Source organism: Humulus lupulus, chromosome 3 (assembly GCF_963169125.1).
Source record: "Humulus lupulus chromosome 3, drHumLupu1.1, whole genome shotgun sequence".
In the NCBI taxonomy this organism is placed as follows: Eukaryota; Viridiplantae; Streptophyta; class Magnoliopsida; order Rosales; family Cannabaceae; genus Humulus; species Humulus lupulus.
Genome location: NC_084795.1, coordinates 276,355,315 through 276,375,980, shown reverse-complemented (window position 1 = coordinate 276,375,980; position 20,666 = coordinate 276,355,315).

Sequence of the window (20,666 nt, the reverse complement as noted above, 5' to 3'; positions counted from 1 at the left end):
AATGAATATAAAATGAAAAAGATTTGAATTTTCATTCAACAGACGCCCAGAACTCGGTCAAAATCGTTCAAAGGCAGGTCCAAGTGGTTCGGGCTGTTTTTAAATCTAAAAATCCTCAAGATTAAAAAATGATGCACCAAGGGCGATATATCGCCTAGACCATTTTCCCAAGCCTCATTCGATCGTTCGTGCGAAGTCGACGTGTTTTCCGTATCTTCTGTAGGCGATATATTGGGCCCTATAACTGCGATATATCGGCATACGTTGATATATCAAACACGTATTTTCACTTTTTCAGCATATTTTGAATTGATAAAACAACTTTGACTAAGTCTAAACGTGATCCTAATAGTTTCTGGAAGGTTCTAGAGCTTCTAGATCTTTCTTTTATTTAACTATTCATAAAAAATACTTAAATCCTTAATAAACATGATTATGACAAGTGTCACATTCTTAATAATTCTATCTAAACCTTAGGTTATAATAAATATATTTCTAGGACCAACAATATTAATCAAACCTTATGTTATAATTAATATTTCTAAACTATAGGTTAAACTTATAAAATCCATAACTGTTGCTATGAGTTTCCAACAAAGTCCCGGCTTGAACCAAAATCCACAGAAACTAACATACTACAAACTACTACTAACTACTACTACTATCTAGCTAAGTAAAAAATTATGGGACACTACAAATAGAGTTTCAAGAGAGTCAATTAGAAAACCTAAACAGAAATGTAGTTCATAAACATCATTCTAAACATGAATATCAATGGAAAATAACATAAAATTCTAAAGTAAAAGAAAAAGAACTGTTGAAAATAATTGGTTGTGCTCCACAGTGTATTCCTCGCTCTCCAAAATCGTTCTCCAAAAAATCTCTCTCTTTTCTTTCAAAGATAAGTTATAAACCTAATTTTTATTTTTGAAGTAACGCGGGCCGCGGCCCAGCTATTCAAGCGTCGCGACTCGTATCCCAAAAACTGGCTTTTTCATTGAGGCGAGCTGTGGCCCAACTTTCCATCTGTCGCGGCCCGTGCATTTCTTCTGGCCTTGAGAATCCTTCAGCGTCGCGACCCCTCCTTCTAGCGCTGCAACCCTTGCAGAACTTTGAAAACATGCATTCTGTAAAGGACCTGGCCACAACGCTACCAAGTCGTGCCGCGACTCTTAATAATTTCTTAAAATTACACACTTTTTGTCCCAAGAATTCACCGAGGCTATAAAATATCTTGAGTAGGGCTGGGCATGGGTTGGTCGAGTTGATGGTGTTTGAATGAGCCAACCCAATTACATCGGCCTAGAAAATTCTAACCCATTTAAAATAGTTTTAATATGTAACCCAACTCTATTAATCACATTATGGGTTGGGTTGGGTTAGGTCGGGTTATAACCTAAAATGAAAAAAAAAAAAATCTTAGTAGCTATCCAAATTCTAAACACAAGTCCTAAAATTATTACAGTCATCCATTATAGCAACTAAATAGTTAATTAAAATTTAAACAAAATAAAAAGCTTGAATCCATCACTTAACAATGACAATGGGTGTCTTGATGTTCTACTTTGTTTCTCCTTTATTGTTGACTTCTCCTTAAGATTATTGCCTACAATTCAAAAACCAAATTTACTCAACTTATTAAAAATAAAAAGCAGTAAGTAAAGAACAATATTAACAAGTCATTTTATCTACCTTCCTCAAGAACTCATATGTGTGTATAGTATCCAAATATTCACTTGTTTGAATGTCTTATGTGCTCTTCGGCCCGCCCTGCAACAGTTGTAGCAACAGCTAAAACGAAAACAAAAAATAAATAAATAAAACATAAAAGCAAACCAAAATCGTTACTCACTCACCAAATGCTCCAGCCAAAAATATAAACATAATACATATCTAGTATACTTAATTTCCTACTAATATATATATTCTATAATTATATATATATATAAAAATATATATTATATGAATGAAATAAAAAGACAAAAGTCAATCAACCTACCTCTGCCTGCCTGTGTTGGATCTCATGCCCTCCACCCTCTATCGACTGCCTTGAGCCACGTCGTCGCTGAAGCTTCATCTACCTCCGCCTGGAGTTGCCTCCGTCTGAAGCTGCTAGGGCTGCCTCTGTAACGACCCTAAGGTAGGTACGTCCGCCACATACTCGTAATTCTAGGGTTTACAAGTATGTTAGGCACTTGACCAAATGAATTAAATAAAAATATACTAACAAATACAGCAAAATTTAAAACTTTTATATAAACTTATTAATAGAAATTATTACACGTATGAATACTATAAACTTAATGTATCCATATGAAAAACTCCAAACCACTATTGCATTGCTACTGAGTCCGTGCTCCACAAGTTGCTCAACATCTAAAGCCACACCTGGAAAAATGTTGGAAAATAACATAATGAGCTAACGCTCAGTAAGCAAATCTCATGCATACACATACACATAAATGTTGTGAGTTTGTAGTGCACATATACTAATATGTTGACTTATATACTTATGCATTTCATTTATTGCTCATGCACTTTCCAACTTTACTTTTATGCTCTTTCTTTTAGTTTCACATTTTTATGGGCCCAATATCACTTGTGCACACTGTTTGATTCAGCCAATGCCTGCAGGGCTTGTTACACATATCATATAGAATCCCATGGGTTCTCCTCCGGCTAGCCATCATCTCAGCTAGGCTCATCATAACACTCATTTCATCGTTGCCATAGCTGCCATACTTATTACACATATGGAGGAGAAAGACGGAAACATGGCAAACATATCTGAATGGTCAACTCTGACCTAGCCCACACTAGTGGGCAGCCACTATAAGTCTTATAGACCTCCGTCTTCATCATTACACTTACTTAATTGCTTCATCGAAACAGTGGCACCCTTTTTAACATCTTATTATCACTTTGCTTAAGCCTTGTGTCATTAAAATGTTCACTTCACATAAGACATTTCAAGGCATTTCACAATTTTCCTCATATTTATATGCATGGTCTTATATCACATAATAATGTATCATATAACTGTACATGCCATGCATACATGCTGATGCTGAAATGTCAATGTTCGTGTTCATGATTCATGTTTGATGGTATTCAATCAAGGCATTGTATCACATCTCATATAACTCAAAACATCTTTAGTCATAATACATGAAGCTTTGGGTTGGTGGCGTTGTTATACCTTAACGTAGAGCTATGGCTCAGGTCTAAGGTTTCCAGCCTAAAAACTTAAACGCTTCATATATCATAACATATAACAAATCATGAACATAAAGTAATCCACATATCCATCAACATAAGAACACATACTTGCACATAATTCATATCATTCTTAACCAAGTAAGACATCTTTCACATATCACGGAATTCATCAATTACATATCACACAACACCCTTATGGTGTTCATATAACCATTCTTCTTATCATATGCATCATCATCATACCATACTTAACTCATTAGATGTACACATTCAATGTAGTCATGCATCTTACACTTAAGTACAAAAGGTGAGATTTACTTACCTTAGGTCCTTAGCTTATTTTAAAATTGCTCAGCAAGAGTCAATCAATCAAATCCATACAAATCTTATTCAAGGCACATCTTTATTAAATTCTATCAAAATCGTAAATATACACTATTGATAGTGTATATTAACAATACCATAAACTATATGAATGATAATAATAATTATTATCAACGTAATACAAATAACTCTTCATATAAAACCATGCTTTAAACCTTGCTCATAAGATAATGTACTCTTATGATAATAATAATAATAATAATAATAATCACAACAACAATAATAATTATCGTCTATAAATAAACTTATTTCAATATTAATAACAAAATACTTCAATAGCAATACGTACATGAATGTATATATTCAAATAATCATTTTATAAAAGAAATTATATATTTAACATAAAATTGTAATAATCGATATTGTGATAATAATATAATTATAAATATTTATATTATTACTAATTAGTCATAACATCAATTCAGTGATATAATAAATATACTTTTTCCAAAATTTACTGGTCTTACAAATATCAATAACTGTAAGAAACTAATATTTGATATTATTTTAAATATTCAAATATTAACAAAATATTAATATATAAGAATAATTGTTAAATAATAGGTTTACTATAAATCACACTTTTCATATATATATATATATATATATGAAACTATATTCTTGATTTACTTAACAAAATAATAACAATAATAATTAAAATTACTTAATCATAAAAATTTCCATATTAATATAAAATCAATTAAATATGTATTTTTATACTTTATTTAATATCTAATATTTTCTAGAAAATTGGACAGCACAACGGTTATAAAGTGGACAATCCCAAAATCAAAACCTGTATAAAAATACATATAATCTCAGACAGCCAGTAAATTACAGAAAATATTCCATATATCAATAATATATAATTATATACTATAAATACACATAATAACAATTACTCTAATCAATCACAATTAAATCACAATATAGGTCAAAGAAATTATACCACAATGATCGGGTTCCACAACAAGTCAAACGGTGATTTTCTGAAACTCAAAACGTACTTCGGAACCTCGAACACTAAGTTTCGACCGTCGGTCTACGGTGGATCGCGGTGGCTCGTGGTGGGCCCACCACCCAACTATGGTAGATGTAGGAACAAGTTATTGGGTTTTGAAGCCCACAACACGAGGAGCACGATGGTGCTGACGGATCGGCAAACGGATGCCCGAGGTGGCCGAATCGCAACTTTGAAGTAGCAGGGTGGCCGAACTTAAATCGAGTGGTTGAGGCGTTTAATCGGCGAGTGAGCTCTAGATTCCCGCTAGGGACGATAGTTCGGAGGCCTCTGAATCCAACAGTCCGGCGCGTGGCTAAAAGTGGTGGCCGGAAAGTACTCCTGCGTCGTCGGCAACAGTAGCACGCAGAGAGAGAGAAAGAGAGAGAGAGAGAGTTTCTGAGGAGAGAGAGAGAGGGGCTCGGGTAAAAAGAAAGGCTGAAGCCTTTTCTTTTCTTTTTTTTTTTTATTTATTTTTATTTTTTAAAATTACACTTAGACCCAAAATACTAAAATTCTTTTCAAATAAGCCCTTTAGCAAAACTTTCTTAATTTTATAAAAATCCCCAATTAAAATTATATGACATTTGGGTCCAATACTTGACTACTCAAGTTTCTCTCTCTTTAATCTCATTAAAACATAAAATGATATTTTAAACACTATTTTTCCATTACTATTTCTTAAATTTGTAAACTTGTACATTTTATGTATTAAAACTCTGATTTATAATAAAAAAATGTATAATGAAAATGTTGGATATTACAGCCTCCACCTGCACCGCTGAAGCTTCCTCCGCCTGTGCTTAGAGCTACCGCCGTAGAAGAGAGAGTGGTTGTAGAGAAGAGACAGTAGAGGCACGACCTATGTCTTTGGAGAGAAAAGAATTGAAATAATGAGAGAGAATGAGTAGAGGGAGTGAGGCAGAGGCAGTCAACGGCATATTAGTTTTCACTATGAATATATATGATGTAAAAGTTTCAGGGTTATAACATTAAATGTATATATTTTTTAATATGGGTTGGGCCAGCCCGGGTTGGGTTAATAAGGTTTGGAATTCTTTGGGTCGTGGCCGACCCATTATAGTTCGGCCTGTAGCAAAAATGGGCCAATCATTTTCGGCCTGCTTAATTTTAGGTTGTTCGGCCCACTATGCGGGTTGGGTTGGCCAGTTTGGTCGACCCAATGACATTAATGCCCAGCCCTAATCTTGAGGACTCATCTTTTCACAAAAACAACATCAAGACGCTGATTATTTCATCATTTTGAACACTTGGTGGTCACGGACAGTGCTTGTCCCAGGCCACGGCCAGGGGGACAAAAGCTAGTGGCCGCAGGCAGGCTTATCCCAGGCCGCAGCCAGAGAGGATGACAACATTTTTCAAATTTCGGTTTTATCCAATTTTGAACGTTTCCAACAACCAAGTAACTCTCAAATCTCTATTTTAATTCCATAAAACATCCAATTAAACATTGGTAATAGCCATGGGGGTTGGTGGAATTTGAAATTCAAAGGGTGTCGCTAAACTCTATAACTAAGAGCCTATTGCTCACTTGTAAAACACAATTTTTCTATCCACTAGAGCACTTGGCTAGAAAACAACTAGAGACTTGATAATTCCACAGAGCTATTTCCAAATTGTGAGAGTTCCCTTAGTGCTTGTGTTAGGAGGAAATAAGCTTTTGGACAAAGGTTTCAAACATTGTTCAAGTTGGTGATCCCCAATACTCTTTACTTTAGTGGTGTGAGTGAGAGTGTTCTTTCTTTTGTTCTTGTTTTTTCTTTTCTACTATTGTTTGCCCATTTCACTCTTCTTTTCTAGCTACTTGTATTTCTTGTTTAGAATTGTAGTCTTTTATTTCTTTTGTTTCAAAACTATTACTTTATTTGTAATATTTGTTTGGAGTTGTATTTTTCTATTCTTTTCTTCTACTTCTTCTCTTACTCTATTTGTAATTTTTAGTCATAGAGTTGTAATCTTATTTAATCAATAATTGTTTATTTGTACTATTTTGCTTAGAATTGTAAGAATTTTTTTACCATTTCTTTTGAGGCAATTTACATATTTCTAACATAATTTGTCAATTTCATAATTTAAAAAAAACATTTTAAATTTGAAAAATAAATTAAAAAGATATTTTAAATTAATTCTAATTTTAAAACTATATATTTTGATGACAAAAATACAAAATTACAGAATTATACATATCTGGTGAGTCAACACTTTATAACTCCAACAGATGAGGTACTGACAAAAGCAATGTTTTAACAACTTTGAGTATTTTTACCGCACAGAAAAAAATTAAATATTTATCTTTAACATATATTAAACATCGGGTATTTTTGTCGTAAAAATAAAAAATTATATATTTAATTGTAACAAATGTGAAACATTGTGTATTTATACAGCAAAAATACCCCTTAAAATAATAGAATCCAGAGTTTTACTTGATCTATTTTTTTTCTTTATATCATTGGGACAGAGTTTGCGGATATTGAATTTTTGGAGATGCAAATTATGATTTATTCGACACACTTGGCAACTAACTACCTTTTGTGGTATTACTGGTCGCCCAAGTTGGTGATGATATTTGTGTTCTCATCGTGCCGAGGTTTAATACTTCTCTTCAAATTTTTACTAAGAATGTGCTACTAATAGTGGAGATCAAGATCAATCTTAGGAAGTTAGTTAGAATACACCTACCATTTTTTAACTAAAAAATACATTAACAAAAAATGAAGAAACTGTCACTAGTCATTTAGTATGGGAAATTCAAAATTAGGCTATTTAGGATTTTTACCTCCCGAACTATTACCACTACCGTATCGTACCCCTTAATTTTTTCAGGCCGTTAAAAATTCCCCCCGAAATATTCACAGTAATGTAAAGAAGGACTTTCGTTAACTTTCAACACATGTGGCTAATAGAATGCTGACATGGCTCTTTACATGCTGATGTGTCTTGGCCATGTCAGCGCTATGTGTGTAATTTTATTGTTTTTAAATATGGTTTTTATTTTTTTTAATGTATAAAAAATGGTTTAATTTATTAATTCTATTTTTTAATGTTCAATTCATTAATTTTTAATATGATTATAGATTTTTTAATTTAAAATTACACACATGGCGCTGACATGGTCAAGACACATCAGCATGTAAAGAGTCATGTCAGCCTTTTTGTTAGCCACATGTGTTGAAAGTTAACGGAAGTCCTTATTTACATTACTGTAAATATTTCGGGGGAATTTTTAACGGCCTGAAAAAGTAGAGGGCACGATATGGTAGTGGTAATAGTTCGGGGGGTAAAAATCATAAATAGCCTCAAAATTATATGACTAATGAAAAAGTTAGGATGGATATATAATTTTACAGAAACTTGTATATATATATGTTTGGTTGTGAGATCAAAATCTTGTATATGATTCTTGAGATTATAAAAAGAAAAATATATGTAATTATTTATGTAAATAACGTATATGTATTAATAATGTGTGAGACTTATAAATTTATATAAATATTTTAGTAGATTAATGTGGATACGTACAAATTTTAGACTAAAAATAATGTGAAAGCCTTATGGTATATGTAATGCACATAGTCCTAATAAGGTTTATTACCTTAAGATGCTTGGAGGGCATGAATTGAATTTTTGTGAATTAAATTATGATATAATTGAATACGTTTGATTATGTGTATTAAATGTGTTTAAAGACTATTTTTTATTAATATGGGTATTTGCGTAATTTTGACACGTTGATGGTATTATTGTAAATTGTATATGCTATGTGCATTATGACCACATTATTATGTGGATATATGTGATTTTCGGCATGAGTAGGTCATTTCGAGCGATAGTAGCAAAAAAGTCACAATGGAAAATATCCGGCTCGGGTCGAGCCTATGAGTATTTTGAAAACTTTCACATTTTGAGGATATTGGTGAAATGAAATCAAATGGTGTAATACTTATGGGAATGCTTGGTTGGATTGAATGGGTGTTGGAATGGAATTAGTTTTGGGATATTTACACAATTCATTACAATATCTTTTTTATTTATTATATTAATACCTTCCAATATATTCTCATTTTTATATACATATTATAACCGATTTTGGATTTTAATTACTATAATTGTATATTTTCTTTCTTATACTGATTTTGTATTATTTATTACTTTCCGTGATATAAGTTTATATATTTATTACTTACCTTTTAAATTTTGGTTGTCTTTTTGTTTTTATTCAATTAAATTTCTGAACACTTTTTAAAAAAGCTTCTGCCATTTTGTTTCCCCAATAAAGCTTTTTTTCCCATTTAAAAAACAAAACCCCAAAATTCCTTCTCTTTCTATTCTTTACCGTGATCATTTACCCCCATTTTTTTTCTTCTGCCATTTCCTTTACCCAGAAAATTCTTGTTTTCTCATTTCAAAAATAAAACTCCATAATTCCTTCTCTTTCCATTCCTTATCGTGAACCCTTACTCCCAAACCAATATTTTATTTTTCATCATCCATTGCCATGGTCTAAACTTGGAGTGCCGGAGACAATCTATCCATTGAGTCGCTGGAGAAGGATGGTCCGATTGATGATGACTTTGAAACCGACGAGTCCGATGATGACAGAGATTCCCCACCGAGTGTGAAGATGCATGCAACTCTAAAGAATATGAAAACTAGATCACCCCCCTCTGTTAAACCTAGAACTAACAAGAAGTTGAAAATTGTTGATGAAGTTGTGCTTGTTCAAGACTCGGTTTCTGATTCCGACCCAATCCCCAAATCCCCATTGATAAAGGTTTGTTTTTTTTTTATAGCTTTTTTTGTATGTTTATTTTTTTGGGTTCTTGAACTAGTAAATATTTGTTTTCTTTAGTTAAGATTTTTATCCTAATAGAAAGTTATAGTGTTTTAATGTAGGTATTATTTTGGTGTATTTCTAACAGACGGTTTTTATTTATTATTATTTTTGCAATTGTTTGTTATTTCATTTGTTTTCAGAAATTTTATATTTTTGTTTATTTTTTTTATTTGTTTGCACTTGTTTATTTTTCTCATTTGTTTGCACTTGTTTATTTTTTTATAATTTAAAAATTTTGTTTATTTTTTAATTTTAAGATTTTGATTTAGTTTTATTTTTTGTGTGTTAAATTTTTGTTCATAGCAACCTGTTTTACATCATAATATTTTTTTTTTGGTTGTTGAAATGTTGTTTTTTCCTGTATGTTAATTTGTATATTTTTTTACAGGACTGGGAATTTTTTTCAGACCCGATAATGGACCACAAACTCATTGTTGTTATCATACTTTGTTTGTCTTGGAAGACATGCCCGGTTTTTATGTTCTTAATCTCCCGATCCCCATACAAGAATGGATCATCATCATTTTCATCTGCAGCCACTATTTGTTCTTCATTGTTTATTATTGATATGGCTAGATTATGTGCTATCCCATTCCAATGTGGTTCATGTATAAGAAATCCCTCCATACTAACCTGATTTATCAAAATGAAAACATTTTTGTTAAATATTTGATAACAATCGCAATTTATATTGGAAAGTGTTGTAATGTTTATTTTTTGGATTTTTTTTGGGTAAAAAAAGATTTTACCTGATTGTCTTGTCTTGAACATTCCCCCACGCTTTGTGTGTTTTGTACTTGGGTATTGTCGAAACTTACCAGCAAAGGATATAATGTTTCATCAAAATGTTTCTTATGTAGTTCCATGAAAAACTTTACCGTGTCATCATCATCTATTACCATTGGTGGTAATGATGGATTTTGTTGGAACTTAATTTCTACAGCTATGTTTTTACTTTGTACTTTCATTTTTTTAGTGATCATTGTACTCAATTGAAGAAAAGTACAATCACTAGGAAGTAAGATCCCAGTTACCTCAAAAATTTTATAAGTACACCGATTTTCCCAAATACCATTGTAGTAAATGTACACAATTGTCATATTGGTGTGTCCTGTTTTCATAAATTAAACAGTAAGTCAAATTTTAGATAATAAACATTGTATTTCTTTACTTATTTCATTTTTTTCACATGATATTAAAAAATAAACAAATCTATTTAACGTTCAAATATGTGTTATAATTTTACATATTTATTTTTATACAAATTTTTCTTAATAAATAAATAAATTGGAATACATAACAATAGCAGTTTATAAATGTATATATTTAAATTTTTTTCAAACTTTCCCTTTATATAAAATAAATTTGTTTTAAGATTTATAATAGCATTGTTTTTTTTTTTCTTTATATGATTTATATATTCTGTTCTTATAATTATGTATAATGTTTTCAAAAAATAAACAGTAACATACATGTTAGATAATAACCATTGAATTACTGATTGTTATCATTTTTTTCATCATGTCATTGAAAATAAACAAAAGGTTTTGAGTTACACAGATGTGTTTTAATTTCACACATTATTTAAAAAAAAAAACATATCTAAATTAATAATTAAAAAAAACATAACACTATTAGGTTATAGTTTTATAAAAGTAAATGTTAGTGTTAATTATTTATTCAAAGAGTCCTTTTAAGTTTTATAATTTTATGTTTAGATTTACAATAACATTGTTTATTTCCTCCCTTATCATAGTTTATTTTCTTCTATGTTTTGTTTATATCCTTATATAAGTTATTCTAATTATTCCTAACAATGCATCATACCATAATTATTTGTTCATGTCCACACCTTACAAAATAAACGTATTAGTCTATTTTTTTTGAACTGATGAAATTGATAATTATATCTATATGCGGATTGTTCCCATTATTACTGAAACTTTTCATTCTTAACCTTATTTGATTATAATATAAAAGTACTTAAACATATGTTATGCATATCACAATGTTAAATCAAACACACACACGCACACATATATATATGTACTTTAAAACAATATTGACATATAAATCATTCCAAAAGCTTACCTTACCGGAAAAAATGGTGTCTCAAAATAGCAGCTTCAAAAGTGGATATTGCATCTTTTTTATAAGAAGTGTACTTTAGATCAATACCCCTAATTCCTATATGAAATTATAAACATATTTATTTTTCTTTCAACCAACATTTTTTCTTTAGTTTTCTCTTGAAATTGTGAACAAATGCAGATTTGTTGAAGATATATGTCCAAAAATTTTGAAAATGGCGCCTGATAATAGTGATTATGTATTTCCAATTTCTTTTTGTGTAAATCCGATATTATTTGTATGATATTAAATGTGTATATTTCTTCATTTCATATTTTAATAAATAAATATCTTCATTTATATCTAATATTATGGTTTTGTTTTGTGTTTTTTGATGTCTGCGTTGCATTTATTTTGTTTCCTTATATAACAAAGAGATTACGTTGAAGATATATGTCCAATTTTTTTGAAAATGGCACCTGATAATAGTGATTACGTATTTCCATTTTTGTTTGTGTAAATCAGATATTAATTGTATGATATTGTTTGTGTATATTTATTCATATTATATCATTTATATCTAATATTACGGTTTTGTTGTATGTATTTTATTTATAGGAAGTTACAAATTTTGAAACTAATACATATAAGGAAAGTGTCTGAATTTTAGGGATTGCATTTTCATAATTATTTATATTAAAAAGGTATAGATTGTATATATTTTTGTAATTAGTTTTATTGATGTTATTACAGTAATTTTTTTACTTTTGTTGTATATAAGTGAAAATTGCCCATTAGTTTTCCAATGGTAGGCCCATTCACATGTTTGGTTGGCCAGTTGAAATCTGAAAGTCGTTTGCTAATGGAATTGTAATTCTATCATTGGGTGGATTAAGTTTTCCTAAATTAAAGGGATTTTTAAACAATTCATTACAACATTTTTTTTTAATTAGTATATTAGTACCTATTAACATATTTTCATTTATATATACAAATCTTAACAGATTTTTTATTTTAATTACTATGATTGTCTATTTTATTTCTAATACTTATTTATTGATTTGCGTGATATTAGGTTATCTATTTATTACTTACCTTTTAAAATTTTGTTGTCTTTTTGTTTTTATTCAAAAAAATTTCTTAACACATCACATAAAGCAACTGCCATTTTCGTTTCCAAAAAAAAAAAGCTCTTTTTCCCATTTCAAAAACAAAACCTCAAACTTCCATGGGTTATTATATTGATATATTGATTTATTTTAGTGAATGTCATGGGAATTGATCAATTATAGTTGTTGACAATTCTTGAAAAGTATTATGATCATCTTATATGACATTTGAAATTTTATTGTATAATCTTTTGTGTTTTTTTATTTATTTCTCCGAGTTAATTTTTTTTTTATGTATGTGTTAGGGTGATGTTGCTAAAGATCGCGTTGAAGATGAAATCCCTAATTTCTCAAAGATAACTGAAGATATTATCACTTAGCCTCGGCCCAGTAATGAAGTTCTTGGGGCGTTATCTGTTAAGGGTGTTGTTGATGTTTCTCAGAAGTCAGCTTCTGAGAAAGTATAGACAAACACTTATGTTTATTATATTTTGACTCAGTTTATTTTGTGGACTTGGTCTGTTATGACTATTGTAAACATGTTGTCCATATTTTGTCTAGAGCATAAACATTTATGTCGTGCTTTTGTGAATGGAGTCATGCTCTAGCGTACTTAACTTGTTTAATTTTCTTGGTAACTACTACTGGATTTGATACTGATAATGACTTATTTTATTTTTTTATTATATCTTTTATTGTTCTAAGTTATTTTAGAGTTTGGATTGTATATGTTTATTTTTATTTGTATTCCTTAACTTGTTTTCTTTATCTAAAACCTTAAATTGATTTATTTTTTTTCAATTAATATTTTTTTAACTGACAACGTTTTTTTTTTTAATTTTGTTTTTTTTTTCCTATTATCCAAGTTGTTTTTTCCTTAAAGTCCTTAGCTTGATTTATTTTTAATAATTTATTTTTAATCTTTTGTTTTCTTGATATGAGATCTTTTTATTATGTTTATTTATCAAAAACCAAACATGTATTTTTTTTAAAAAAACAAATCTTTATTTTTACCTGATAAGTGACATTTTTAATATGTTTATTTTTTTTATTTTCCCCATGTGGTTTATTTTCATAATATCGATCTTTAACTGGACTTATTTTTATACAATAATTTTTTTTATATGTCATACATATTAAACGTTTTTTTTTTCATCTTTATACAGTGGTTGTTTATTTCTAGTTGTGGCAAATGTTAAACGCTACAATTAAAAAAGTTTATTTTTTTCGTCTTTATTTAGTGGTTGTTTATTCAATTTGTTTGTAGGATATATTGGTTAGATTTGTCACAACAATACCAAGTTCAGTTCAAAGTGAATCAGAACGTACTCCCATAGTCAAGAAGAATTCAGCAGACGATCGTGACAACGATGATGTGGTCGATGATTTGTGTCTCAGTGTTGAGGATTTGAAGAAGTTGGACGAGCATGTTGAGATGTTCAAAAACCAAAGAAAGATGAACTTAAAGGTTTTACTCTATAAATTGATTGTGCACTAAATTTAAAATGGTTTGTTTATTTCATTGTCAGCGAGTAATTCAAAAGATATATATATAAATTATCTTTTTTCCCTTATTGCCAGGGAAAAAGGTATTGTTGTGCACGATGACAACCATGTTTTAATGACTAAAAGGCCAGTTAAACTAGGCATTCAAATGTCTCATCCATTCACAACTTCATTCGGTTCTGATGAGGGCGAGCAAAATAAACGCGAAAATATTAATATTAAAGACGGTCCATTCTCCTCTAATATTTTCAGTGATCTGAAAGATCATTTGCAGGCAACATTCGATAAGTGGTATAAAGCAGGCCTTGGGATTAGTAAAATGTCAGATTTTACTATTTTTTTACATTAAAGTGTTTATTTATCATTTCTTTTGTTTATTTTAATATTAATTGCTGATGTTCATTTTGCAGGAGCAAACATTTTATTGAGAGAATGTGTCTAAACTCAAACTATCATTTGATTATAATATTGTTCACATAGACAACAAAATGTGGTTTTATGACTTACACACTCCAGGAAGGATGCTTGATAGCAATGTAATTTTTATTGTTGTTTATACATTTATTTAAATTTATTTCATTTTCATTCCGTGTATTAAATTTAATGTTGATTTTTTTCTTTTGTAGCACATGAATGTTGCTTTTTATTATTTGAGGAAACAAATTAAATGCAACGTACACATCAAAATGAAGGCAACCTCTACAGACACTTGGTTTGCAGAAGCCTTGATTGCGTTATATGGTAAGTATATTCGGAATGGACGCAATGCATCTATTTTATTTGGCCCTAGTCTATGTGTTGACTACATTAGGGGTCAACAAATGAGATGCAACACTCCCTGGTTGCTAGTCAATTTTGTATTGATGCCTGTGCATATGGATATAGTTGATCATTGGTATCTCTTGGTATTAGACATTCACCAACGGAGATTGAAATTGTTCAATTCATTTGTGGGCAAAACTGATAGGAGATTGAAGAAATCTCTTGAGCCATTTGTCATTTTGTTGCCATTATTGTTAGCAAATATGGGGTTTAACCAAAACAGGATTGATGTGAACAAAACCTCATCATATTTCATTGGGAAGAAGGATGGTGATCAATTTGATACATTCATTGTTCTGAAACTTCCAAAGCAAGTAGAATGGTAATTTTCAAGAATTTGTTTTATAGTATTTTATATTACTTTACACATGTCTAATCAATTTATTTATTATTGGTTTTTCGTATGTTTATTTCAGTGATTGTGGCAATTTTGTTATCAAGTATGCTGAATTATTTTTGCATGGGTGTATTGAAAAGTTGCCCAATCCATTACCTGTTCAAGCATTCATGAACAAGATCGCCGTGGAGTTGTGTAATCACAGTGCTCGTAAAATTGAAAAAAATTGTGGTTCTGATTCGGAAAATGTCGGAAGAAATAATAGGATTGTTGTTGCTTAGAATTTTAAGTTTATATTTCATTTATAATGTTATGGTAGAGTTCTATTATGTCAATTTCCTTTAGTACGATTTTTTGAGCAAATTCCTTTAATTTAAGTTTCAATGGTAATAAATTTAGTATGTTTTGTTTTACTTTAATTCATGTTTATTTTTCTACTTGACATTTATATGTTTATTTTTTTTTATTTAGTTTATTTTGTATTCATGTACAAATGAAAATCATTTTTATATTATCAAATGTTCATATAATACTAGATAATACAAATAAATCGCATATTTTTTTAAAAAATATTTCAAAATACTAATCATTATTTCTTAGCGTTTACTTTAAATGTTTTTTATTGTTATTACTTTATTTGTAAGACCAGTTCATTTTTTTTGTTTATTTCCACGTATTTATAATTTAAGTTTTATTTTTTATTTTTAACATTGGCACATAACAAACAAGTATGAACATATTTCTATATTTAATAGTTGATTTTGTAATCTTACATTATATAAATAAATACTAGTTCTCTATTGTAACTAGATGTATGTAGAGTCCAAGAACTTTACTTAGCTAGTTAGATAATAGTAGCAATAGTAATAGTTGTAGTATTTTTATGACTATGGATTTTGGTTCAGGCCGAGATTTAGTTGGACACTCGTAGTAACACTTGTAGATTTTATAAGTTTAACCTATAGTTTAAGAATATTAATTATAACCAAATGTTTAATTAATATAACTGATTATGAAGGTGATATTTATTATAATATAAGGTTTAGATAAACCCAATAAGGAAATGACACTTGTCATGTGTATGTTTAATGAATAATTAAGTATTTTGAGGAATAAACTTAATAAGAGTAATATTTGAATATCCTAGGGTCTGCCAGCAGCTTTGAAATCGTTAGAGGACTTAGTCAAGGTTGTTTACTTAATTCAAATTAGGCTGATAAAGTGCAATTACGTGTATAATATTTCAGCGTATGTCGATATATCGCAACACTAGGGGGCGATATATCGCCATACTAGGATACAAAAAACACGTAACTTCGCACGGCCACCTCGACGAGCCTCGGGCATATTAGCCCAGGCGATATATCGCCTACTAGGGGCGATATATCGGCTGTAGTGCCAGATTTTTGAACATTTTTTAAACCGAGCTTATTTTATTCCTTAACCTCTTGATAAGTTCAAAAAAAAATTGATCGAGTCTTCAGCCTCTGCTGAACGATTATTCAAAGATTTTTCAATTAAAAAGCCATTATTTTATTCAAGTTAAATAAAGATCTTTTCATTCTTGAACTCTATAAATAGGACCTAGTACCCAGCTATTTCTTCATTCATCAAGCTAAGTTCAGAGTCTACAAGCTGCTAGGTTATTTTAGAGTGGTTAAACACTTGGGTTGGGGATATAAGCTTAATAAACACTCGGGAAGTAAGGTTCATAGTATATTTCGGTTCAAGGTGTAGTTCGGTTATAGAAGCATTCGAGGTATTCCTTATTCTAGTTCCTTTCTGTGTTATTCTTATAGTTTTTCTACTCAAAATCCTAACTCGTATTCTCTAGTCTTGGTTAGGAATCTAAGATCTTGATCGTAAGATTGTTGATCGTAAGATTGTTGTTGGTAAGTATCCTTTCGATGGTGTAGTTCATTCTTTTCATCCTTTTTCTTTAGTATACTCACCTTTCTATTATGGTTTTTAGGAGTGTTCCAAAGTCCCAAAACTGTTCTCATATCCCAGTATATTGGTAAGGAAAATAGGATAGGATTTTATATGTTATATGTTATCTTATGTTATGTTGTGTTATGAAATGTTAAATTATGTATGTTGATAGACTTGGGCATATGACTTGTATAGCTAACAAGCCCCAATAAATTTATGGGCATATGACTTGCTTAGCTAGCAAGCCCCACAAATCTAATGGGCATATGACTTGATTAGTTAACAAGCCCCAAGTAGTATAATGGCCATTGTAGTAGTATATGACATATGTTTATGATATAGTATATGTTTATGATATAGCATATGTTATGATATAATTTTATGTATATGATTTATGTTGTTAGTTTTTCCTTGCTGGGCATTAAGCTCATTCCTTTATGTTTATATGTGCAGGAAATTAGCTATGGAGGCGGGAAAGATTCTTCGCAGCTTGGGGATGTGTATTGAGGCAGGATGAAATCGGTGGACTGAGCGTTCGATTAGAGGATGAAGTCTTTAAGTCTTTAAATTATGATTTCTATGTATTATTTTCCGCACTTGATTTTGTAACCCATTTATTTAAGTTATGTTTTGCTTTATTTTCAACACAATGGGATCCCATATCCTAAGTAAGGTATTTATGTATTCAAACCTTTTCTTTATATAATAAAGTTATGATGTTTTCATATGTATGTTTTCTTATGATTAGTATAGTAGTTATTAATGGTCCAAGGTCTAGAATAGTTGGGTTGTTACAATGTATTCTATAACCTATTTTTTCAAAATAAACAAAATACTTTCACAAACTTTTCGTGAGTAATACAACAATATTTGTCTCACTAAGATCTTTAATAGGAAAACAAAAATTAAAATTCAAACAAAATATATTCAAACTTTCTTCTCCTTATTGGTAGTCTTCATTACTGGTTCATTTTTGCATGTTCTCCTGTTGTGGCCCTTACCGCCGCAACGACCACATAAATTATACTCACTGAAAGCTCTATATCTAGTTTGTTTTGGCCTTCCTACTGGACGTTTAGTCAACTGTGGTAAAACTTCATATTGTGTTAGTTCTGCAGGTAATTCCCATGAATGTTGATCTCCTAATGGCATTACGGAGTCTTCATAAGTTGTCATGTATGCTTCATTTGTGTAGTAGTATGAGACATAATCATAACAATTTGTATTCTCTTTATGATGACTGCCATTACATGGGAACAAGGCATTTCATCATACTCAAATCTCTTACAAGTGCATGTTTTTTTCTCCATGTTTACAATGTAGGGTGTTTCCTCATCATAAACAGTGAACACAACTAGATTCGATGATTCAACCTATTAAAAAAATTATGTTAATTATATTATTGGAATGCATTTTTTGGAAGGAATTTTAATGTAAACAAATTTGTTTATTTGTTCTTTCTTAATAATAAACATTTTCTTACCTTGTATTGTGCACAATCATCTCTCCTTTTTCGAATCATTAAGTCTGGTGTAGCAGGCAACCTTGTGAAAGTATATGCTTTGTAACGACCCAACTATTCTAAACTTAGACCATTAGAAACTACTATACTAATCTTAAAAAAACGTACATAAGAAATTACCATAACTTCATTTAAAACTGTAAAGTAAAGGTTAAAAAATACATAAATTCATAAGTAGGATATGGGATCCCATTGTTTTTAAAATAAAAACATAACATAACTTTAAATAAATGGGTTACAAAATTTAGTGCAGAAAATACATATAAAGCATAATTTTTAAAAGACTAAGAAGCGACTTCATCCTCGAATCGAACACTCAATCCACCGATTCCATCATGCCTCAATACACATCCCCAAGCTGCCAAGAACCTTTACCGACGCCAAACTATTTTCCTGCACATATTACACATAAAGGAATGAGCCTAATGCCTAGCAAGGAAAATCTACATGAAACATGTACATACACATATAAACTATAAACTATAAACATATATCTATAAAGACATACATCATATAAGACTATACTATTAGTGGCCATTAAAACATGTGATAAACAATCTACTTCCCCTTTCTAATATCTGAGGTAGGTTAAATCACATGGTAGGTTTATGATAACCCATCTACGTCCCCTGTCTAATATCTGAAGTAGGGTAAATCATAACCTTAAAACATAAGAAAACATAACATAACATAACATAACATTCTATATCATAACTTATCATAACATATCAACATAACATATAAGCATATAAAACTATCATATTTTCCTTCCCAATATACCGGGATGATGAGGACAAAGTCGGGATTTTGGAACACTCCTAAATACCATAATAGAGAGGTGAGTATACTAAGGAATAGAGATGAAAAGAATAACTACAACATCGAAATGATACTTACCAACAAGAATCTTACGTTCAAGATCTTAGATGCCTAACCAAGAATAGAGAATACGAGTTAGGATTTAAGTAGAAAAACTATAAGAACTTAAAGAAACAATACAGAAATGATCTAGAATTTGGAATACCTTGAATGCTTCTATGGCCGAACTACACCTCAAACCGAAATATACTATAAACCTTATTTCTCAAGTGTTTATTAAGCTTATAACCCCAACCCAAGTGTTTAACACTCTAAAGTAATCCTAGCAAGTTGTAGGCTCTGAACTCAGCTTGATGAATGAAGAAATGGCTGGGTACTAGGTCCTATTTATAGAGTTCAAGAATGAAAAGATCTTCATTTAGCTTGAATAAAATAATGGCTCTTTAATTGAAAAATATTTGAATAATCGCTCAGCAGAGGCTGAAGACTCGGTCAGAAAGATGCTGGACTTATCAAGAGGTTAAGGATTAAAATGAGCTCGATTTCAAAATAGTTCAAAAATCATGCTCATGGGCCGATATATCGCCCACTATAGGCGATATATCACCTGGCTTCATATGCCCGAGACTCGTCGAGGTTGTCGTGCGAAGCTACGTGTTTTTCGTATCCCTGTATGGCGATATATCGCCCCCTAGAGCTGCGATATATCGGCATACGCTGAAATATTATACACGTAATTACACTTTTTCAGCCTAATTTGAATTGAGTAAACAGCCTTGACTAAGTCCTTTAACGATTTCAAAGCTGCTGGCAGACCCTAGGATTTTCAAATATTGCTCTTAATAAAATTATTCCTCAAAAATACTTAATTCTCATTAAACATACACATGACAAGTGCTAATATCTTATTGGGTCTATCTAAACCTTATAGTATAATAATAACCTCTCCATAATCAGTCATATTGCTACGAGTTATAATTAATATTCTTAAACTATAGATTAAACTTATAAAATCTACTAGTATTGCTACGAGTGTCGAACTAAGTCCCGGCTTCATCCAAAATCCACGGTCATAAACATACTACTAC